Genomic DNA, 25,253 nt, shown 5'->3' with positions numbered 1-25,253 from the left:
ATATGATTGCACTTTAAGTGTTTCCTTACCAAAATTAATTCTCCTAAAAGTTAGTCATTCTTTTACATATATATATCAACATAAAACAGTACCTTGGAAATTCATGTAGATAAACCTGTTTTTACAAATTTCTGTATGTAGCTGATAATGTAGACACATTTAATGAGTAAAATATTTTTAGAACATTAAATGGAAGATATCAAGAAAGATAAGTGTAATAATTTTAACTGCACTGAATTATTAATGAACATAGACGATCTTGCACAGTTTTTACCATTCTCTTACCTTAAATATTGCATATTTTGGGTTACTTAAAAGTTAAATATATAAAGGATAGTTAAAGGGGAATAATATAATCACAAATCTTCAGATAAATGTCAAATTAAATTGAGGATAGTTAAATCTCATTTAGCCCCATAGGAAAATAAAATTGATTATTCTGGCTTTGTTCCAGGTTCATCTTTTTCTTCCTGATATTTCCAGATGAAGAGGGGACTCCATAGTAAGGACACTCCCTTCTCTATCATTTCTAACCGACACAATTTAATGACTTATGTAGTCATTAAGAAGAAAGCAATTCATATAATAAAATAGTGTGTTTCATCTGGCATAATTCCATAATAATGACAGCAATTACACTTGGCTTTGATAGGCATTTTTTTCAGCTCAGTTGTCCAAGCTTCTCCAGAATTTTTATGTAAAGCCCAAACTTTCTTTTTATAGTTTTGGATAGAGTAAGAAAGCATTAATAACAATAGTGATTTGATAAAGCAGGGGGCATGAAGATGTAGAAGCATGGCACCACATTAGACCACAAGAAACAAAAAAACTACTTGGGGCTTTCAAGATGCCAAGAAATGGATGACAATATGTATCTAAAATTCAAATTTTATATATATATATATATATATTAGCCATTTTATATAATTGATTCAACTGTTTTTGAGTTAGTCATTTCACATACCTGACAGTTCATGGATATTAGATCATCCAACACCCGCAAGTCACAGGAGTGGAAGGATGGGAGAGGAGGGATAGTAAGGCGAAGGTAAAGCAGGATACCTGATAACGGTATGGACAATGTTCCAGCAGGGGCTTTCTGGGGAGATCAAATAGACAGGAACCTACTTTGTATCTAGAAAAGGGGATTAACTCATCACATTTTCTATGAATTAAAGGAGAGGGTCAAAGTGGATTTGAGATGGTAACCTAGGCTTCGTACACTTAGAATGAAATTATGTAATGTACTCAGACGGTGGTACTTGTTGATAAGGTTGATCCTATGTGGCCATCTTCTAGTTTGATGGGATATAATCTTGGTTGTTTTCAGTTCTTTTCCCTCTATCAATTTGTTTTTCTTTGAAGATTCCTTTGATTAGATGTTTAGCTGTGGGGTTAAGTTTTCCTTGATTTGGTGTTGGCTTAAATCTAGCCGTATGTACAATTAACCCCTTCCTCCTTCTTAGCCTTGGGATGTCGTAGTGGGAACACCGAGATGTAATCGAATTATCTGCTCAGACCGGGGGGGGGTGTTTTCCCATGGACAGACTATTGCTGGACTATCTTCGATGTCACGCCTGACTTTAACCTTAACCTAAACACCTAAACACAAGGAGAGCACATGGGTCCCAATAGTCAAAAGTCTCACCCGGTATCCAAGTGGAGACTCCCCAAGTAGGATTTCAGCCGTTCAGACAATTCAGAATCACCATTTGGTTGTTAAATACAACTTCCCCACTCCCACAGAATGTTGATCAAAGATAAGAAAGGATTAAAACCACTATCACTATTATTTTTTGCTGCCCATGCCTCACTGGGAAGATTTCACTTCACTGTTGTCCTGGAGATGCAACAGGAAATATTTCCAAAGTGAATGGAATTCCCAACTGGTGTCCTCACTGGAGGTTTTTCTCTAAACTCCTGCTCTGGTGACAACTCCAAATTTTTTAATTTCCCCTCACTTTCTGTCTTGGTCAATGATCACCAGGACAAATATAGTGGTGCATCTCTCAAGCCGGGACAAAGGCAGAAAAAAATCTTAAGATAAACTTCCCTACTCTACATATAACTAAACAGATGTATTTACATGGGTTAATTTCTCATTTAAGGTTATTAGGAGAAGGCATATAAATTCCTAAATTCTCCCATGGCTTAGCTTTCATTCAGAACTGCTGATTTTCCACATTGGTGCTAAATTTTGACTCTCAAGGTCTGCTAAGAATGCAAATTTTCCTCACTAAAAGGTAGAGGCATAGGTTCTTTAAATCATGTATTGAAACCCAAAATCTTTATTTCCATTTTGGATGGAAAAGACAAAGGTTAGAACCTCTGTCAAGTTCTCCCCAATGAGACACAGATGGCAAAAAAACTAACAGGGATTTTAACCATTCACTGCTTTGTCTATAATTTTAAAAAAAAGTTGTAGCGTTAGGAAAAGTAATATACCCACCAAAATCTTGCATGTGGTACACTGATTTGAAAATGAAATCATGCATGGACTGGGATCTCACTGATTTGAAGCACCAAACTATTCTAAACTCTTTTCATTCAGTGGTGGTGAACGAACCAAGCAAAGTCATGGTTGCTGGTTGTTCACCGAACAAATGAAAAAAATTCATTAATCCCCACCATGGCACCCAAACACATTGAACTGTTGAGTATTAGAGATGAATATTGGGGGGTTTTTCTGGGCTTATTTAAAGCCAATTTGCAAGGTTTTGTGAAAGAAAGGCATGTGTAGCTAGGCACTGCCATGTACCAAAAAAAAAATGTTTAGCAGGGGTCATATTCTTTAATAAGTCTTAAAGAAGAACTCCAGGAAACCTTTTTATCAACCCTTGCAGTGGGGCTACTGCCACACTGCAAGGGTTAAGTGCTTGTTTTTGTCTAGGTTCAAAAATAACAGTTATACTCACCCAAACCTCCAAGCTGTCCAGCCTATGTCCTCCTCTGCTACTGCATTGAAATCTTCCTCAGCATCCTTTGTCCATACACTGTGTATAGACATGATGATTTATGGGACCTTAGACCGCTGCAGAGGAGGGGGAAAGAGGCTAGAAGGACTGGTCTAAGAGTAAGACAACTCTGTGCATCGGGTAAGTAGAACTTTTGACTTTAAACCTAGACAAAAATGAGCAATTAGCCCTTGCAGCATGGCAGTTCTTCTTTAAAAGGCCATAATAAAAATATACAATACCTTTAAATAACAACCTTGCTGATTTTTTTTAATGGATTTTAAGGAAGGATTTAAAAATAATTGAGATTCTTAGCAGACCCTTATCTAGACATGCAGCTATAGGAAATTCCTGTGCTTCTTGTCTCCACGTAGTGGTGGTAAAGAGAACTGTGATCAGCGGTAATAAATACTACGGATGCACTGACATTTTGTCCGCCAAAATATTTTGGCAAAAAATTGCACTTTTGGCAAAATGCTGAAAGTGCCATGACGACCGAAAATGCAGCCGAAAATTCAGTGGTGGAAATTTATTAAAACTGAGCAATCAAAATCTGGAGCAGCTGTGCTACACTTCTACATTACTGAAAACGCATGCCCTTGCATGAAAGAAAAACGATCTAATGCTAAGTCCATTTTAGGGGAAAAGGTGATTGTCTCCCGGTATGCACATGGCGTTGTCATATGCACAAACAAAATAAAATTGTATGAAGGCCACATCCATTCATGTCTGCTGTAGAGTATGGCTAAATCTTTTTACAGATTTTTGCCCACAAACAAGATGGAGAAAAGTTGGATGGCTGATCTTCCCTGTATGAGCTCATAATATGGTCAAAAAAATTGACCAGTGCTCTCCAATTTACAACAGAGCTGAAGATGCCATTTAAAGTAGTGTTCTTTGTATTATTTTGCTGTATTTGATTGTTATTTTTTTTGGGCAGCACAGTGGCTTAGTAGTTAGTACTTCAGTCTTGCAGGCCTTAGCTTGTTTCCCAGCCAGTACAATATGAACATGAAGTTTGCATATTCTCCCTGTGAATGGGTGGTTTTCCTCCCAAAAGCAGATAGGCATTGGTTCCTGTCTAGTGTGTGTGGCCCTAGTGTGTGTGTGTGTGTGTGTGTGTGTGTGTGTGTGTGTGTGTGTATCTGAAAGCTTTGCTGGTCCCCACTGTCCTAGACATTAATATAAATTCTACAGTCATTACTACATCCTTTATAATCATATGTCTACTTTTACAGTTATATACACATGCTGCTAAACTAGCCATACCTATGTGCACACAACCTATTATTATCAGCGATTTATCAGTCAGTGTTTAGTGACATTTCTCCAGAGATAACCAGAGGGATCTTAGTAGTATGTAGCCTAATAAAAAAGATAGATAGATAGATAGATAGATAGATAGATAGATAGATAGATAGATAGATAGATAGACATTTAAATTCATTTCAGCCAGTCAAAGGAAAATATTTTTTCCATACAAACAAGAAATGAAAATAAAATTTTGAGACAATAAAGAATGGGAAATATGTAAATGATAGTTGCACCAATGGCTTATGCTGCAGATGTTTGATGTCCCAAATTAGAATTTAAAAAAGGGTACCGAGAACATCAGGGTAGAAACAAAGATGCAGTCTAATTGCTGACATGTGTGTTTCATTATGAATAGCTTTTGTGTTCTTCCTTTTGTTATAGTCTTCTTTGGGTGCTTATACATATTCAGTTCATCTTACATTTAAGTTCTTACTTTAAACTCTTAAGCCATTTATTTGTGAAACCCAAGATGAACCTGCACTATTTCATGGGATTGTCAGAGCGTAACATAAACCAAATTCATTTGTACTGTTAAATTTCTCATTTGTTTATTTTTACTCTGCACTTCTAAAGATACCAGTAAAATGTACAGGAAAGTCCCTGAATCTTGGTACCCATGCCTAATACGTATCAAGCCCTGATTACACATTGCTGTGCTGAAATATTACTCTTTACATTCATTAAAACATCTTTGGTATAATGATACATATATAAGTGTAACTCTGTGTACACTTATACATATACATACGTGTTCAATTTTTCACATATCTATTTATGTTTATTAAAATTAGATCTAAATCAAATCTTTTAAGTATCACTTAAGGCATAACCTTTTTTTAAAGATATGCATTCAGTGGTGAGGGGTTAGAAGTGCAATCAGCTTCCTATTGCTGCTTGTGCCCATTTTAGGGGTATATTTATTCTCCTTAATTGCCCTGATCCTCAGTGTCACGAGGAATGAAAGTGAGGTTAAATACACTTTAATTCCCAGTGACATTGGGAAATATACTCCAATTTTGATTTGCCACCAGAACAGGAACAGAGTGGAAATCTCCCAAAGGGGACACTTGTTCCTGTGATAACAAAAAGGGAATTTATCTGACACTCAAAGATATCTTCTCGCTTTCTATTAATTAAAGAAAAATCTCCCTATTGAGACACAGATGGCAATAAAACTGACAGTGGTTTTAACCCTCCCCTACTCTATCCAAAATAAAAAAACATTTTGGCTCTATATATTTGTCTTAACATAATTTCCAATGATCAAATTTCAATTTGATTTCAGTCTTTTGAATATGTAGCTTTTATTAAAATAATGCCTTTTTTACCCTGCCATGTAGGTCCTTACTTAGGTACTTTTTGTTATGGCGTGACAACTGTCTCCCAACTATGCTCCTGCATGTTAACCTTGTCACATGTACTCCTGATGGAGACTACAAGCATCTGCACTGGCACACACTGGAAGCCAGTCCATTGTACTGATGTGCAGTTGACACTGAAGCTCATGTATGTAGACAGGAATTGGCCTTAAAATACTGCAGAAGATTAGCAAGGATATCAAATTGTAAAAACTGTATTTTATTTTAAAAAATTACAATTCTTTATGTTACACATAGCTTTAGAAAAATAAATGTTATCCAGTCAGGTTTAAAGTCAAATGTAGTATTTTCTGCAATGCTTGACATTTTAAAACAGAAAGAGGAAGATATGGTTCATTTACTAAGAGCCCAAAATGACACAAATGATAAGAATTGCCTTGCCAAGAGCTTTAGTCCCAGGTTTCTATTGTTCTAATTAGGGATGCACCGATAACGATAACAGTATCGATATCGGTGCGGATACTGAGAATTTGGGCGAGTACTCGTACTCGCTCAAATGCTCCCGATGCCTACCCCGATACCGGAACTTCCAGTATCAGGAAGCCGGGCCACAAGTCATTACACGCTGCCCAGCTTCCTGATTGGCCGGGAAACCAGCTCCATGCTCCCTCATCACCTGGGAGCAAGGAGCCAGCTTCCCGGCCAACCAGGGAGCCTGGCAGCATGTAATGACTTACCGCCAGCTTCCTGATTGGTCATTAAGCTGGTCATTCAGGAAGCCGGGTGGTGAGTTATTACTGACCCCCTGGCTTCCTGATTGGCCAGAAAGCCGGCTCCATACTTTCTCATTACCTGGAGCCACCTTCGCAGCCAATCAGGAAGCCAGGCGCCATGTAATAATTTGCTGCCCGGCTTCCTGACTGGTCAGGAAGCTGGCCAATCATGAAGCCGGGCAGTAAGTCATTACCCGCTTCCAGCTTCCTGATTGGCCAGAAAGCTGGCTCCATGCTTCCTAGTCACCTGGTGAAGAGGGAGCATGGAGACAGCTTCCGGGCTAATCAGGAAGCCAGGCAACGAGTCATTACACAACACCTAGGTTCCGTAATGGGACTTCTGGTATCGGTATTCGGTATCAGCGAGTACTGAAAAAAAATGATATCACTGCATAGTTTTAATACATTGACTATTATTGGTCAAGAAAGGTTATTTTAGTGTGCACATATGAAGCTTTCTATGCCAGCAGATATATGTTTAGATATAAGACAAATGAAATGTACCATATGTATGTAGACAAGATCCGAGCATGTATGTGGTACCCATACTTAGCACATAGCACATCTATAACATTTTGTTGTCATTAAAGAATGGCCAGATCTGTTGGAGGTTGGGCTACATTCAACAGATAATAGTAAGATATTTTATGGTGTTCTAGGGAATAATTTATCTGCATCCCTGAACCGGACCTTAACCACACTCTGGAACTGGACCCTGATTGCAATGGGTATGATATATGTTTCTTAAGCTGGTATTTCACTGTTTATTGTTTTTTATATGCATTTGAAAATGGCCAATTTTCCCGCCATTAAGATGTCACAGGGGGGTGTTGCTTCTGATTATTGGTTAGCCTTATGAGGTATATATGTGGTTATCAAATGTCAGTGTATTGTCACTCTTTATGCCCTGATGAAGAGACCCTGCGTGGTCTCGAAACGTTGGCTCTTGTGATTGTGTGACGTATATGTCCAATAAATGGACATGTTGGATTATGCTACTGAGTGCTGGTGATTCCTTTTCCTATATTGTGTCTGCACTGTGACATCCGTGTTCATCACTACAAGCACCATTGTCTTCATAGGCCTTGATTGCTGCAAGGTGTGCGGAGGATTTCCCCTTCTATCCAACTAGGGAATAATTGTACATTTTTCAATACTGAACCTCATCTGCCCACTCCACTTTTGTATCTAGGACTTAATTTAATGTTGATACATCTGGTTCCAAATGTATTTCCCTGCATAATTTGGTATCATCAACAAACACTAAAGCTGAACTCTCAATTTAATCCTCAATATCATTGATAAAGAAGTTAAACAGCACTGGCCTCAAGACAGAGCCCTGAGGCACACCACTTACAACCTTATTCCATTCAGAGAATGAATTGTTGATCACTTACTCTCTGGACAAATACTTATAACCTATCCATGTACCTACACTTTTTCTAAATGAGACTAAATAGACTTTATTTTGTAAATTAAATGTTAATGAGGTACAGTAAATGCCTTAGCAAAATGCAGATATACTACATTAACTAGCATATCATCTAAGTTCCTACTCACTTCCTCATAGAATGTTAAGAGGTTGGTCTGAAAAAAACGATCTTTGATAAATACATGTTGGTTTTTACTTATGATACCATTTTCACTAACACATTATTGAATACAGTCCCTATTGATGTTGAACTGATTGGTTCACAATTTCCTGCCACACATTTCAACCCTTTCTTGAATATTGTCATCACTACCATTGACAGTAATGCCATGCTAATGAAGAGTAGTAGTCCATAGCTCTTTCTATTTTTCAATTCGTCCACACGTGTGACTTTTAGAAGTATGAGTACCCCATATACAGTAATATTTCTTCACAGGAATAGATCCTCTTTTACTTTTTGGTGGACCCATGGCTTTATTCAACCTCACCTATTATCTTACTATGTTACTTTTGCAGTTGTATCTGGAATAGAAGTAAGTTTTAATTTTGTCAAAGTTTCTCATCAGTTATAATTTATTTAGAGAATGGTTCTTACCTTTTATAAACCACATTTGATCCCAATCAGTGTCCCAAGGCAAACAGATTCCCCTATGGTGTCAGTGACAATGCTCATCAACCAGACACAGGACAATGAGCAGTTATAGTCCAGACTGTAAAATCATCACTTCAGAATCCCATTTGTCTTTACGGATTTTCTACAAAATCCAATTTTGGCAAAATACATATTTCCATGATAAGACGTAGGCTAAGCCAGTCAGACTGTAATCATTTGTTGAAATTTGCTGGATCTTCTTTATGTCAGAATAAATATACAGAGCTTTGACTGCTGGCAGTAGTTATATACACTATTGTTCAGCAGATGATACTGCTATGATTCCTTCTACTGTCTCTTCCATCTCCTTTCAATTACTGTATTTTTGTCTGGTGTCTATGAAGCATTCACTGACTGTCTTTATTCATACCAATTATCCAATTCTGCAAGTTGTGCAAATTATGATACTTGTTGTGAAGTGTAAACACAGCATATGGCTGTTGTGGTAAATGGGTACATAGAAATCTTTGTTATTGTACAATCACTGTTAGCCTTATATCTACTATAAAAAAAGAACTCCAGTCAAGTGTGTTACTTTCCCATATTTATACAATGCTGACATATTCGTTTAGAATGCATATTCTGTAAAGCAGTCACAGACAAATTAATATACATTCCAGGACTAATTAAAACATACTCTGCTGGACACACACACAAACACCTCCCCCACACCTTCTAACAAATCACCATCATTAAAATCTACCTAACTGTCCCATTTACTGAAATAATATATGTGGAGAGGAGGGTTCTTCTTTAGGTGTCCATGTCACCGCTTGCGTGACGTGAACTCTTCCTGTTGGCTGTGTAGTGGTGGGGTACTTTCAGGACCCAGAAGATAGACTGAAGTGTTGACATCAGCAAGAGGGGACCAACGAGTGTGACCACGCCTGAGGGGCTGGATTACTGGTCCCTCATGCCCAGAAACAGCATTTGTGAGAGCACAGTAAATGGAAGTGGGCTGGTAATTCTGGCTAGCAATGAAAGCACCCTGACAACAAGGAGGGAATTGGATACTTCAGGGGAAAAAATACATAATGAAATTTAAATACAAAGACCAAATGAAGTCAAACAACTAGATATTTAGACAGACAGACTATGGGGTTGCTTTACTAAAGGAGTAGAGGCTTTCACTTACCAAAGTGTATGTTAGTAAATAAAGTGAATGTGTGTTCACTTTAAATGCCACGTTATATGCTACCAAATATCTTTTTTTCCCTCTTGCAGACTGGGCTTTCGAAATAAACATATGTTCACCTTATTCTCACTCGCGAAGGAAGTAGCAAAAGAGCAAGATCTCACTGGGCCAGCCTATGAGGCCCTATTTACAGATAGCGTTTGCAGTTCCCTGCGGTTTTCCTTGCAGAAGACCGCACAGCACAAAAACACTAAAATCTGCACGGATTCCGCTCATTTGTGGCTATTACTATAACTGCAAATGTGCAGAATCCGCCCCTGAAATCGCGCTTGGACTATTGTGTGGGACGTGCAATTTTGTATTAGTCCCCACAATAGTCTGAACAATGCACATTAAAGTGCATTGTTTTTTATGTTTAGAGCAGTTCTGTAATGCCGAATACACGTAGAAAACCACTCATGTGTGAATAGAGCCTAAAGGTGCCCATACACTGTACGATTCTCGTACGAGAATCACGGGAAATCCCGCGATCGTACGAGAATCGTACACTGTATGGAAGGCGTGCGACCGTTTCTACTGTACGGTCGCACGTCTTCCATCGAACAAGCAGGCTGGAAAACCCGCCGGGAATCGTACGATTCTCGGCGAGTGAGTGGCCTGCTTGTTCGACAACTGACGAACGGGGCGGTGTGCGCACGCGCACGCGCACACTGCCCGTTTGCCGTCCTTGCAAGCCCGCCCCTCATTGCAGTCATCACAAGTACGATCTGCCTGTCCAAGATGGGCAGATCGTACGTTTTTTTAAGTACTTTACAACCATCGCAAGACTAAGGTCTTGCGATGGTTGTAAAGTGTATGGCCACCTTTAGGAAAGGACATTGTAGGAAAGGGTAAGTAGTGTCTTAGCATACAGTGGCACAGGAATATGATGAGAAAAAGGAGTGAGACAACAAAATATATATACTAAAGGTCATAAATACATTCAATAATGTAAACATTTTTAGTTATGTTGCTGGTATTTTTTACATTAAATGTATTATTAGTATATTTTTGTGAGGATGATTATTGTTATCATTTTTATTATTAATTTTATTTTACTATTATTGATTTTTTTTACTATTATTAACATTTTTATTATTATTTAAGCAAACATTTCTGCAGAAGAATATAACTGGAATTCTAGACTTTAGTATGCATGGACACAGGAGGAAGCAATCTCTCACATTTTGGTTTGTAAGCATTCTCCCACAGTGTGTGTAAGTGCACACAAGAGTTGAAGTCATTTGGTTTCTTTTAAATTTACAACAAATTTTGGATCAAACCCCACATAAAAAAGGTTTGTGCGATCCAGTACATGTCATGCAATCTTTTCCCCCAAGCACCTATATTAGATTATAAACATATTGGAGTTCCTGAATTCATTGCACCTATAAACTGCATTGTGTATGGTATCCCACAAAGTGCGTGCCCTAGGTAAGAATAAATGAATGAAATATTAGCTTAGCCAAAATGTAGTATGCTAAAAATGTAAACCATCCACATGTCACAGTCATTAGGAAGAAATGTATATTATATTTTCATAGCAATCGTGCAAAAATTGTGTATGCTTAATCGTCCTGTAATTGATGTTTATAGGGAAAACAACATTTTGTGTGGCACTGTTTGTGTTTTGTAACTCAGCTTCTATAATCAACAGACAAACTTGCCCATCTGGATAATTTACAGCCAGAAAAAAAAATAGACTTTGAAATGATCTCCTGGGATCATTTAAAGTGTTTTTGAAACGATTCAACATAAAAAAGGAATGCACATATTTTTGGCATTTTATGCGTTACCATGAACTTACAAACTCTGGAGCTACACAAATTCCTCCGTATGTTTCTCATTTGCATTGCATGTAGCTCTTGTTATTGCTAAGGTATTCGCAGTACCATACTCATACACTGTGATTCATTTATGTAAGTGAAACAAGTGGCCGAAACGAAATTCTTTCTTTTTATGGCAGTCTTTCTCAGCTTTTCTCAGCTTTGCATATGATCATAAACTAAGAGATTAAATAGAAAAAGGGAGAAGAGCTGAATCCTGGTTCCTAATGCGATGCCTTCAAAGCCTCAGTCTGGCTAACAGCTTGGCTTAAATATACAGATTTTTTTATCTCAGATCAATCAATCTGCGGCATAAGCATGCAATTTAGAGGATCCCATTTGTTTGTTATAAAATGTTTAGGCACACAAGTTTATATCAAGAAAGTGATCCCTTCATTAAAGATATTAAAAGTGAAATAGTTAAAAGTAGTTCTAAACCCAGTTACTAAAATTTCCTATAAGCTTTAACATGTTAATTTAGTTTCAATATTAGTTTTATTTTATTTTTTAAATCTGCAGCTTTCTTTATAATTATACCTAGTTATCCTGTCATCCTTTTTCAGACACTTCCTGTCATGGGGTGACAACTGTATCCTAATTGTGGTCCTGCGTGGTCACCCTGTTATCACATGCACTCCTGGTGGAAAATACAAGCAGCCATGCTGACACAAATTGCCAGTCCAGTGCAATAATGCATGCCTGATGCTAGAGTGACGTGTAGACAATACATGGCTAAATTGCCTGCAGGAGATCAGTAGCGCTAAAGTAAAAAAAGGGGAAAATAGTTTTTAAAATGGCAATTATTTGTGATGCACAATGATTTCCCAGACTAGAGTTTAAATTTACTTTAAGCAATTGTGTTTATTCATCACGGGTTAAAATTTGGGGTTAAAATAAGGGGTTTTAGCACTTAAAGAGAATTTAGTATATTTTACCTATAAACATGTAATAAGTCACCGCTAATGTGACATAAAATGCAATAACATGAAATAAATAGCATCTTGCACAAAACTAATATATAAAGTCCTCAAATCCAGATTTTTTAATAACTGCAGTGCTATGAGTAAGACTTCCCTTTGTGAATTCCAACATTTGACCAGGATTACCACCATAGACCAAGATTATAACTCGCCAGACATCTAGACCCTAAAACATCAGCAGTCATCAGCGTTTATAATGCTAATGCCTTTATGCTTATGTCTTGCCACATATATCAGTAAATGTTTTTATTTTGTATGCTGCCAACATATTTTATATATTTTAATAATCACTTTCTGACTCTTTGTACTATTGGAGTTTACCTTTTACTTTTGCATCCATCAGAGAGTTTTTGGATTAATATTGTATCATGCCCGCGTTGAGAAATGCCATATTCTGACCATCCACTGCGACCTTATTATCATTATAGGAGAACTATAAGGTGAGTGAAAATCAGTGAAAATGAAACTGTCACACATCGGCTCAATAGATCGGTAAGTGAGCGAACACTTCCCGATCTATTGAGTCTCCCGCTCCCGGCCGCCAAGGAGAGAAACACTGCTTTTTTCTTTTCTTTTTTTTATTCTGACACGGAGCCCTGGCAGAATAGAAAAAAAACATTTGGCCATAGGAATGCATTGCTAGATTCCTATTGGCTATTTCAATTTGCCATAGCCAATAGCAAATTAGCTATGGTACCTGCCCAGAGGGCAGGTGCAGTGCTAGTTTGCTATTGGCTATTGCAAAGTGAAATAGCCAATAGGAATCTAGCAATGCATTCCTATGGCAAAAAATTATTATAATTTTTTTCTATTCCAACACGGCCATGATTGGGAGCTGTACGGGCTATAGTGAATAGCCCATACAGCAGCCCTTCGGTTCTACTGAACCGAACGGGTCCTGGGGCCGAAGCTAGCTGAAGAATCGGCCGAAGCTATGGATCTAGAAGCTAGATCCTTCGGCTGCTTCGTGAATAGACCCCATACAGTCGCTCGCTCACATCTCATTCATCTCCCTGCTGAGAGCCGTGACTGCCAGTCACGGCTCCCTGCAGGGATTCCCCCCTCCCCGCTCCTTTCCTCCAGCGCTGCTGGAGGAATGGACGGGGGAGGGGGCGGGCACAGCTGGCTCTGCCTCTAAATAGGCAGAGCCAGCTGTCACTCACACAGCTGGGTGGATCTCGACAGTAATGTCGGTATCGGTCCTGGCTGCGGTGGTCTCAGTATAACGTGAGCAGTAGCTCTCGATATACTGAGCTTTGGGTCACGGGAGGACGGTAGTATATGTCCTCCCGTGACTCTTAAGAGAACTATGGGGAAAAACACTTACCCCATAGTTCTCTTTTAAGCACATACTGACCTCTGAATATTTGTAATCCGTCTGTTCGGTGAGTTGCCATCCTAACCTCTTGGTGGTGGTCACATGTTTCGTGGTGGTAGAGCCTCAATTCAAACATTGCAGTTTGGAAAGTGTGTGCTTTTATGCAGAAAACCTATATTGACTTCTGATGTTTTGGAGTGTGATTGCCTAGTGACTTACCATCTTGGTCTATTTTTGTGGCATTGGTCATATCTTGGAATTCATGAAGGAGAAGTCTAACTTGTAGCACTGCAATAAATGAGAAATCTATATTTTAGCTATAGTCAAAAATATGTAAAGATGAACATAATTATTGTCAGCATGTATTAGGGCCTATTTACACAAGATGCATTTGAAAATCTATGCAATATTTAATTTTACTTACAGTTTTGACGTTTTTACATTCATTGCTATTTTGCACTTGTTGCAATGTGTTTTTCAGGGTGTCTGTTCAATTGATTTGAATGGGAAATTGCAGGTCTACAGAAAAAAACTGCAGCTTGCAAGATATTTTCCAAATGCACAGCAATAAAAATGCTCTGTAGAGAACAAGCTCCACTGACATAAATGGAGTTTTATCTTTCAAAGTATTTTATTAATTTTCCAAGGTAGAATAAAATAATAAAATAGCACATGATGCACAATCAGTATAGCATACAATTGCATTTCAGATTCTTCCACATTAGCATAGTCAAGTGGTAGGAGGGGATCACTAGAAGCCATACACACAATATATAAACACATATAAATGGAGTTTTGAAGTTCAATGTAGATTGCCTTCATTGCAAAACACAGCTAGCTGTGTGGCTATATTGGAACATATATTGTTTTCTCTTTTTCACTGAACAGTAGAAATTTAGAATATGATAATACATAGTGGTGTTGGGCAGAACAGCTAAAAATAAAGTTGACGAACAACACAAAAAAAAAGAACTTGTTCATATTTATACACCTTTATGATGTTGTTTTCAAAGTCTAATTCTTCCCTTGGAACATACAGTATGTGAAGAATATTTGCTTATTATTAACCTCAACTTTTAGCAAATAGCACCAGAATGAATGACTAACTTTTTTTATATGAAATTTGTGCTAGTTAAAAAAGGATGTATAGTATGTGCTGCTTCTAATTTCTCTTTTATACACCAGAAAAGAATAAATTCTGCCATTGCTGTTATGTTAGCATAGAGTTAAGGCTTTATTTAGGGCAGCTGGGTGAAACACATGATGGGTTGCTAGGCAAACCAATGCTAATAACCCAACAACGCTAAAGGACAGAATGAAAATGGGAAACCACGCACCCAATAAACTGAGAAGATACCAGTGGGGGGCATGGGCAGTAGGTAACTGAAACTAACAAGGCAGCAGATGTAGGGCCCTCATGTCAGGCAAATGTTTGGAGAATACAGATAGGCCGAAAGGCTTACAATTGTGACTATCTAAAAGCCCTTCTAAGTTCTCACCCATTAACTGGCCTGGCCAATGGGCAAGATGCTCTTTGCTAGTGTTGCATTAAGTCAGTCCTGAGAATGTTTGACTCAAGTGTGGTTTTAGTTGTAACACACTTGAAACACTACTCCCAGATACCAGCTCAATTTTCTTTCAATTTTCCATTTAAACTTTAAAGTTTACACTTTACTGGTCATTCCTCAGTTACAAAGCATTACTTTTTAACATTACGGAACTAAAGCAAACTACTTTATTATCTTTTAACTCTTTCACTTTTTGGACCATGTAGTTTTCAGTGTACGGATCTGATTCACTTTACATCTTTATCAGAATTCTCTTGTACCACTATGAACAGCCAGCCCTTCTATCTGTTTGGGGCATAAACAAGAACCAATCAGAGACCTCTATTACCCAACTATGGTAGGAGAGAACAGACTTAGTAATTACCCCTTACAGGGTGACACCGCTTCTCCTGCTCTTGTAAAGTGGCATCTCTGGAATTAAAATGTATGAATAGGCAAAGCCTATTTTGACGTTTTAATAGACTAGGAAAAGAATATAATCATTGCCAAGTTTTGATTGCTGTTTTATCTTTGCTGAGTAACTTTACCCTCTTTATGTGTCCTGGTGACCATTTTCACTGAGACAGAAAGAGATGAGGAATTAAAAAAATTACAGTTGTCACCGCAGCTGGAGGTGAGGGTAAATCTTCTGATGGGAAAAATGTGTACATTAACAACTGCCTATGATTGGATTTTCTCTTACTTTGGAGAGAGCTTCTCTTATTTCTTGTGTTTCCAGGACAAGAGGAACACAACCTGGCAAAATAAAATGACAAGTTGTTTTTTTACATCCTCCCTACTCTGTCCAAAACTAAAAAAAGAAATTGGCTATACATACTGTGCACTTCATCTTGTATCTAAATTCTAACATGTTCAGTCTGCCATTAGTTGACATCAAGAAAACAGTTAACTATCTATTAAAAAAAAACCTTCACACCTAAAGAGTGAAGTCTTCACCTCACTCAATAGTCAAATATATTATTAGACACTTTCTCACACTTTCTCAAATATAGACACATACAGAAGAGAAACAAATCTTGATGATTTTCTGTTAAAGAGATTGTATTCCAAATGAAAGTATAAATCAACAGAGATATCCAAATGGTCAGAGCCAAGTAGTCTTCTAATGTAAGTTAAGTTCCCCTTTAATTAATCAAAATATCTTGGAATCTTTCCTAAGCTACTATAAAAGTTTTAAGGATGCGATCAATGCTATTGTTAAAATTACTTTTTTTTATTACTAAAAGAAATTGTTATAAATGATCTTGAACCTCTCGGTTTGACCACTTCCTTCAAACGTATTATACTAATTAATTTCAATTAAATATATGTAAAAGAAGATATATTTTGAAAACTGCATATCCCCTGCCATTTATTAAAATATTGAAAAAGTGTAAACCTTGGAACATTTAGCACAGAAAATATTCATTTTTGGTAATTTCTCAAGGGGGCAATTTATTAAATGAAAAGCTTTTAGCATCAGCTAAAAGCAGTCCAGTAAATCACAGGCGTCATCAAACTGCTCCATCACTTCATTAATTTAAAAGATTATTATATGCGTAACTGACATAATTTTGAACAATGTTACATGCTTAATTTATTAATGTAGAAAAGCAGAAATGACACCATAAATTGATTTATGTTTATAATTGTATAATTTTAAGACTTTCTTTGTGACTTTCACCAACAGAACAAATGATTCAATGTCCTGCTGGTAATTTTATGGAGAAGGTTCCTTCCTCGCTAATGGTTTACTGATAGTTACTTCTTCAGGTCACTTCATTTTAAAATACATTTATAAGAATACAGCTCAACTGCCTTTTTAAATGTACTGATATGTCATCTCTAGCTATTCAGTCTTCCTGGACTTAACAAGAATTGCTTATTAGGGAAAGTGGTATGGTCCAAAGCAGGTATTTAATATAATATTAGCTGCCTATACAGGAAAATACTTTATTAAAGGAGTGATGATAATACATGCCAACTACTAGCTCTGATGTGTTCACAACAGCTCACAAAGCTCCTTCTAAATATCTGTTATCCTCTTCGGTATAGCCATAATACACCATGCCTAGTCACTGTAACTCTTGTTGCTAGTAATCTGGTGTTCTGGAAATATCAGTCGCTCTGTCGTGTGAGTATACAGGCCAGTATCCACAATCCTACTAACTGTATGAGCTTTCTTGTTTTTACCAAAAAAAGAGAGGAAGTTGGAGAAAAATATGTCTAAAACCTTCAATTTCACCCAGCTGTACATGTGGAAATCCTGGCAGCAATGTATAATACAGTAAACAAATTAGGTTGACTAGACTTTTTCACAGTTGCAGTGTTTACCAAATTGCAATAGCAGTTCACTAAGTGATTTTTGCATTACGTTTTTCTTGTAATTTTTTCTCCTTCTTGTTTTGGCGCCTGCAGATTTTTTTGTTTCTTTTTTTTCTCACCTAGTACAGGAATGATGTAAACCCTTTCAAAGCCCCTGTGACATAATCACAGTGCTACAGTGTTCTTTTGGCTGGCAGAGCCAACAGGATGAATGGATGGGTGCACCCTGCGCCCCTTACTTTACTCTTCACTCCTCAGAGAATGTGGACAGCACTATGCTGTCAGTCACTATGCCTGGAGAAGGAGATAGGTGTGGCTGGCTAGAAATGCAGAGGAAGGCCTTCATCAGTGACAATGACAAGAACCCTCCTCCTCTATGTGTGTGAGAGTGTAGTTCTGAACAGGGTAACAAAACTGCAATGGTTTCACTGCAGGGGAATCTGCATTGTCACCCTGTTGAAGGAAGTAATCCAAGGTGGCATCAGTAGGTATTTTTAAACAGATAGAAAATGCAAATGCCATTTAAAAATAAGCAGTTGGGGGGGGCGTGGCCAAGCATGGCGGACTGAGGACGTGCCGATCGGAGCTCTGCGACCCGGGGGCTTGATTTACTGGACTATCTCACTACTTACCCTCCTCACACAGTGGATGTCAGCACGGCTGTCTTCCACCTCCGCTCCGGATTAAGCCGGTGCCCGGGACATCGCCTCCTTCTTCGTCCGTGGCTTGCGAACTGCGCCCCTGGCAGCGGGCCGCGCTATGCCTCCTAAAGTGTCGGCCAGGCCGAAGGCCACGGGAGACCAGGCGTCACACTCGCAGGGAAGCGGTAAGACTGCCGGCAAAGCGGCCGGTTCCAAGCAGACGGCTCTACCAGCTTCCTCTGCCTCCCCGCCTATCACGGAGGCCCCGATCTCCCCTGCCAGCTCCCCTGCCTGCTCTCCAGACCCATCCATGCCTGCGGCCTCCCTGGAATCAGTGGAGGGGCCGGGTCAGGGGGTCAGGGACCTGCTGCATGCATTTAGAGCAGACTTTGATTCCTGGGCAATCAGGTTGGAGGGTGCCCTCAGGGGAGAGATGTGCGAGCTACGCCAGCATGTTGCTAGTAGCGATAGCAAGGTCTCCACAATATCTGCCACTGTCTCCTTCCACGCTACCCGCCTTGATGCCTTGGAGGTCACTCAAGCTGCCCATAGATTCCATCTCCAGCAACTTCAACTCCGTGTTGAGGACGGGGAAAATCGTAACCGCAGAAATAATATAAGACTGAAGGGGATACCCGAGGCTACCCTGGGCCCACATCTCCAGACCGCGTGCACCAGGTTGCTGGTAATGGTGTGGATCGTCAAAACTTCACTAGAGATGTTCTGTGCCGGTTCCATTTCTACAACGTCAAGGAGGAGATAATGCGCCGAGTGTGTCGGTCGGGACCGGTGGACTTTGATGGAGCCACGATTCAGCTGATGCCGGATCTCTCACGCTTGACGTTGGCCATGCGTAGGTCGGTCAAGCCTCTCCTGGAGGTGATTCTTCAAGCCGGAGCTTCCTATCGGTGGGGTCATCCCTTCAGTATTCAGGTCCGGAAGGGTTCTGATCAGTTTCATCTCCGCAGTCATGCTCAACTTACGGATCTATTCCAATTCCTTGATGTGGCTCCTATTGAGGTTCCGGACTGGCTGGACCTCCCTCTTCTGGATGGCAGATCCGAAGTGCCCCCTTCGCTCCCCCAGAGACGTAGAAGGGCCCGTTGCCGCTCAGCACGCGCTGCTCCTCGCCTGGCTCCTCCATCGGCTAATGAAGGCTGAGAACCCACGGGACAGCCCTTGCGTCCCACCTGCTCCTCGGAATCCTTTGCTTCATATCCTTTAACGGACGTTTATGTCACTCATTGCCTTAATACTGTATGAAGCTGAGATGTGTTATAAATACTGGTATTATTTCGGGTTGCTATCTGTTGTTCACATACAGCTCTCTTTACTTGTGTGGGCTCTGGCCATCCTCGGTCTGCCCGCGCTTCCCCGGATTTCACTGGGCGTGTGGGGGGGACCTGTGGATCCCAGTGGGGTTCCTAGGCTTCCCTTTTAGTCTTCTGGATGTTTAAATGTCCTGGGCTCAATGTAGTCGTATAATTTTCCTTTCTTGTGTCCATAGGGTGTAGAGGGGGGGGGTTTGTTTCTGTTACTGATACTGAGCCCCGGTAGCATCTCCGAGATCGCTGCTTTGACCACTTCTCCCCACATAGGTTACACCTTCCCCATAAGGGATAGGTTATTTCTAGCATTTGCTAGGTATTAACATACTAGAGGCAGGCCTCCCTGCCCTTTCTAGTCTTTCTTCCTTTCTTCTGTTTCCTCCTTTCCCTTGCTGTCCTATTCACTGTTTCTATCTCTGCCCTCCTTGCTGCCTCTACTCTTCCCTTCTGTCTAGTGTCTTGTTCTGTGTTTCTCCCTTTGTTTTCTCTACCCTACCCATCCCGTCCCCTTGTTTCCCCCCCATCCCCCCGCCTCTGCGATGGCTGCCACTAGATCCACGGCTGTGGACTTTAAAATCTGCACATACAACGCTAGAGGCCTCAATGTACCCTCCAAACGGGGCCAGATTTTATATTCCTTGCATAAGGCCTGGTTCAGGTCGTAATGTTCCAGGAAACGCATTTCCAGAGCTCGCATGTCCCCCAGTGTTCGCACAGGTACTTTAACAGATGGTATCATAGCTCTAACAGCGTTCAGAAATCAAGGGGGGTCTCGATTACCTTGCATAAATCCCTCCCCGCGACGGTGGTGGACCATCGAGCGGATGAATATGGCAGGTACCTGCTGCTCAAGCTGACACTCTGGGGTAGGACATTCACCTTGGCAAATTTCTATCTCCCGAACACTAACCAGACGGCTGCTGCGGTTCAGTACCTATGGATACTGGATGAAATCGCAGAGGGCACAGTATTAGTGGGTGGGGACTTCAACCTGGCTCTGGAGCCTGAGTTGGACTCCTCGATGGGCCGCTCGGCTCTATCATATGCAAAATTGCGCCTACTCAAACAACGCCTTTCTAACCTTCACCTAGTGGACATTTGACGGGTTCTCCACCCACTGACTAGGGACTATACCCATTATTCCACTCCGCACCGGTCTTATAGTAGGTTAGACTACATCTTTGCTTCACACTCTGTACTTGACTGGTCTCCGTGCTGTGTCATTGACCCCACCATCTGGTCTGACCACGCTTCCGTGACACTTACTTTACAGATCCCACAGACTCCCCCCCATGAGTGGACATGGCGTCTTAATGAGTCTCTTTTAGCGGACCCAGTGTGTGCATCGGCTCTTTCGCGTGAGATTGGCCAGTTCTTGATGGTTCACGCGGAAGACCCTACTCCTCTCCCGACTCAATGGGAGGCCCTCAAGGCGGTACTTAGGGGCGTCCTAATCCAGCATGGGACCCGGCTGAAACGGGAAAGGTCTCAATGTATCCAAGACACTCTCCAATCCCTTAGGGACCTTGAAACCCGCCATAAAGCATCTCATGACCAAGAGGTCCTTTTACAGATTTCCCAGACTAGACAGAAGCTATTGGGGCTTTTCGATCTCTCCACCCGACGGTACCAAGACAAATTGGCGTATCGTGCTTATAAGTTCGGGGATAAATGCGGCAGGCCCTTGGCCCGGACCCTACATCCTAGATCCACGCAGGCCTTTGTGCCCCATATTAAGACTTCCCCAGATACGCTGGTTCACTCGCCAGCGGGGATACAACAGGCTTTTGCAGAGTTTTATAAAGCACTTTACAATATAGAGGGGGCAGACCGGACTTCCCAATCTCAGGAGGCCCGGTTGTCGTCCTATATTCAGGAGACTGTTTTGCCTGTTTTGGAAGATCCGGCGGCGGAGACTTTGGAATCCCCTTTTACCTTGGACGAACTAGGTATGGTCCTTGGACCAGTGCCGACGGGCCGGAGTCCTGGTCCTGACGGGTTCACGGCCAAGTTTTATAAACAATACAAGGACGCCTTATCCCCGTTCCTCTTGAGAGTCTTCAATTCTATAGCCCAGGGATCGGAGTTCCCTGCCCAGTCCCTGGAAGCACATATCTCACTCATCCCCAAACCAGAGAAAGACCTTACCCTTTGTACAAACTATCGTCCCATTTCCCTCCTCAATGTGGATCTCAAATTATTAATTAAATTGATTGCCAATAGTCTGCAGCCCCTCCTCCCCAGTTTGATTGACCCAGACCAGGTGGGATTTGTTAGGGGGCGGGAGGCTAGAGACAATACCATCAAAACCGTCCTCCTTATGCAAAATGCTCAAAAGTCCAACACTCCTCTGTGCCTCCTGTCGGTGGATGCCGACAAGGCATTTGACCGACTGAGTTGGCACTTCCTCAAACAATCCCTGTTGCAGATTGGGATCCGACCCCTCATGCTCCGTAACATCATGGCCCTGTACTCTCATCCGTCGGCACGGGTCCGGGTCAACGGGTCTCTATCCCCAAGATTTCAGATCGCCAACGGCACCAGACAGGGATGCCCACTCTCCCCCCTCCTTTACGTGCTCACTATGGAGCATTTGGCTGTCGCCATACGCCAAAACGTAACGATCCCAGGACTTACTGTGGAACCCATCCGCTCTAAGATGGCGCTCTTTGCAGATGATTTGCTCCTATACGTGACTAATCCCCACATAGTTATGCCCTCTATCTTACAGGAGTTTGCCAGATTTAGCACGTTCAGCAATTTCAAAGTGAACCTCTCCAAATCAGAAATACTCAATGTATCGCTGGCGGCCAGGGAACTACACGCGCTTCAAACGAACTTCCCGTTTCGAATATGCCCCACTTCTGTGAAATATCTCGGGATCCACCTTTCCGCTGATCTTTCTCAGCTGTTCGCCTTAAATTACGACCCTCTCTTCCGGAAAACCTCCCAGGACCTATCAAGGTACGATCAGAAAAACATCTCATGGCTGGGTAGGATAAATGCATTAGAAATGGATGTTGTCCCCATATTTCTATACCTTTTCCAGGTCCTGCCGATTATTCCCCCTTCATCCTTTTTCAAAAATCTACAGGGGATCTTCTCGAACTTCATCTGGGGCTCGTCCCGTCCCTGAGTGAACTACAAAACCTTATCTCTCCCCAAACTTAAAGGGGGGGCGGGAGCCCCAGACATCCGTATTGATCACGCGGCTTCGCATCTCGGATTGGTTCCATAGGGCTACTGACAAACAGTGGGTCCAGATTGAGGAGGCGACCGCTGACGCGGACCTTAGGGCGCTCCCATGGATCCCTCCGGCTTCTCGCGTCCTGCCATCGCCCCGTCTATCCTGACTCTTAATGCACTGCGTCTGTGGGACCGCTGGGTATCTCACTGCGGAATCTCCTCCTATACCGGACCCATGACCCCCCTCTTTAACAACCCGGCCTTTCCTCCAGCCCTCTATAGGTCCTCTTTTGGGCGATGGAATAGGGACTCACATAGATGTTTGGTGGTGGGCATACGGGAGAGTATGTCAGATGCACTGGTTGGAGCTATGTGGTTAGAAGATAGGCAATTCCAATCTTTGTGGCCTCCTTTCCTCAACTGGAGGCTTTCGAAGCGGAACCTATGGCCTTTGACTCCCTACTCCTTCAGACCTCCCCCCCTACTCACACCATCTCACTGCTTTACTCCCTCCTCTCCGCATCAGCCTCCCCAGGACGTCCGGGTTATGTCCAGAAGTGGGAAAGCGAGTTGAACCTCACCATCAGTGAGGAAGACTGGGACAGATCTTTCGTTCTTTCACACTCCCTCTCCATTGCGAGTAAGGCCCATGAGAAGAACCTGAAAATTCTGACCAGATGGTATAGATGCCCTACAGTACTCCACTACTACTACCCACAAGTACCTGACTCATGTTGGCGTTGCCAGGCCTCACCGGGCCACATGACTCACATCTGGTGGAGCTGTCCCCTGATCAAAGCGTTTTGGCAAAAGGTGCTGGATGTGTATCACAGAGTGACGGGTTCCGTGGCCCCTAATGACCCCAAGATAACCCTGTTAACTATGATACCAGGCTCTCTGAAATCGGTAAAACAGGGGCTCCTACGGCACTCTCTGACAGCTGCAAGGGCGGTAATCCCCCGCCACTGGTGTACTCCAGATATTCCAACTTTGGCAGAGTGGGCTCTGGAAATGGACCGCATTGCTGACCTGGAACGACTGCTGGCTGATGAGCATAACACTGGTAGGAAATACACTATCACATGGTCCGTGTGGCTGGACTTCCGGGCATCTTGACCCTGCGAGGCCCCGAAAGCGGGGCCTGCGAGGCCCTTTCGGGGCCTCGCAGGGTCCCCTTCATCAGGCTTAGTTATCTCTAAGCCTGATGAAGGGGACCCAGCGAGGCCCCGAAAGCGCTTGCCAATGAGATACAGCTACTGGCAATAAAATATTTTGCTTTTCCAACTCATGGTGTGCTGGTGACATTTTTCTACTGTTCATGTGTGGCGGTGCCATCCGCAGTCATTTCGAGCACCCATCTTCATCAAGTGGGAATCCCGGTAAGGAGTGCGGTATGGTTCCTGTTTCTGTTTGTTCTGATATTCATGGCACGAATTGGCGTTGTGGTATGGCTTACATATTAATAATATTACAGCACTATGTGCTGGCTGGTTTCAGCTACTCTATCTCAGCTGGCTGTTTATTGCGACTGCTTCCTCATGGGAGACAGAATGAATGCGATGCTCCTGGAGTGGGACTCAGTCCCTTGTGCATTTGACGAACCAAAGGCATAGATGACAGAGCTCTTTCATCTAGATGTAATGCTATAACCTGGCGAGTTGCGGGCCTTGTACTTTTTATGCATTTTCGTGCCGGTATGTGCTAGTTACCCTCTTGGGCTGATATGTTTGATATCTGTATATCTGTATGTTTGTGAAAATCTCAATAAACACCTATTGAACTAAAAATAAGCAGTTTGCTTTTTTTATTGTGATGTTTCAGTGCTATTTTTTAAATGACTATAGATCTACTTTATTTGCTTGATGCCTATAGCTGCTTTTTGAATTTTGCAATTCTAGGCCATCATCCTATCCACAAATTCAGGATATTAGTTCTCTTTACCATGACAAAAGTCAATGAAGCTTTAAACTAGTGATCCAGTGAGTCCAGGCTGGCATGCAAAAATAGGCAGATGTCTCACCTCTCCTCACTCTTTCCTATGCATCTATCTACCCTTTAAAAAGCTATTTACCCTAAAGCAGGGCTCCAAATTTCAAGTCCTGAGCTACTAGCCAGGCCTTAAGAGTTACTCGCCACCAGTCGCGCCACCTGACCCCTACCGTGCCCCGCCCTTAACTCCGCCAGGTCAGTGGTGTGACACAGAGAACAGAGATCAGTAACAATGCAGAGTGCAGAGGCCAGTGGTGTGATGCAGAGTACAGAGGCCAGCAGTGTAATGCAGAAAAAAGCAATGTATCCTCCATGTCCCAGGTGTCCTGCTTCTCCCGTGCTGTCCTTCCAGCCAGTAGCAGCTCTGCAGTCTTCCTCCCAGCCTATGGCAGCTGAGGTGGGCGGAGGAAGCTGCAGGATCCGGTGTTCTATCGAAAGCTCCAACTCATTGAGATCTCTAACTACCTCTGGTGCTCAGAAACACTGGAGCTCTGT

Source organism: Nanorana parkeri, unplaced genomic scaffold (genome assembly GCF_000935625.1).
Source record: "Nanorana parkeri isolate BGI_ZX_2015 unplaced genomic scaffold, ASM93562v1 scaffold11, whole genome shotgun sequence".
In the NCBI taxonomy this organism is placed as follows: Eukaryota; Metazoa; Chordata; class Amphibia; order Anura; family Dicroglossidae; genus Nanorana; species Nanorana parkeri.
The sequence above is the reverse complement of the archived record's forward strand: the minus strand, read 5'-3'. Positions refer to the sequence as shown.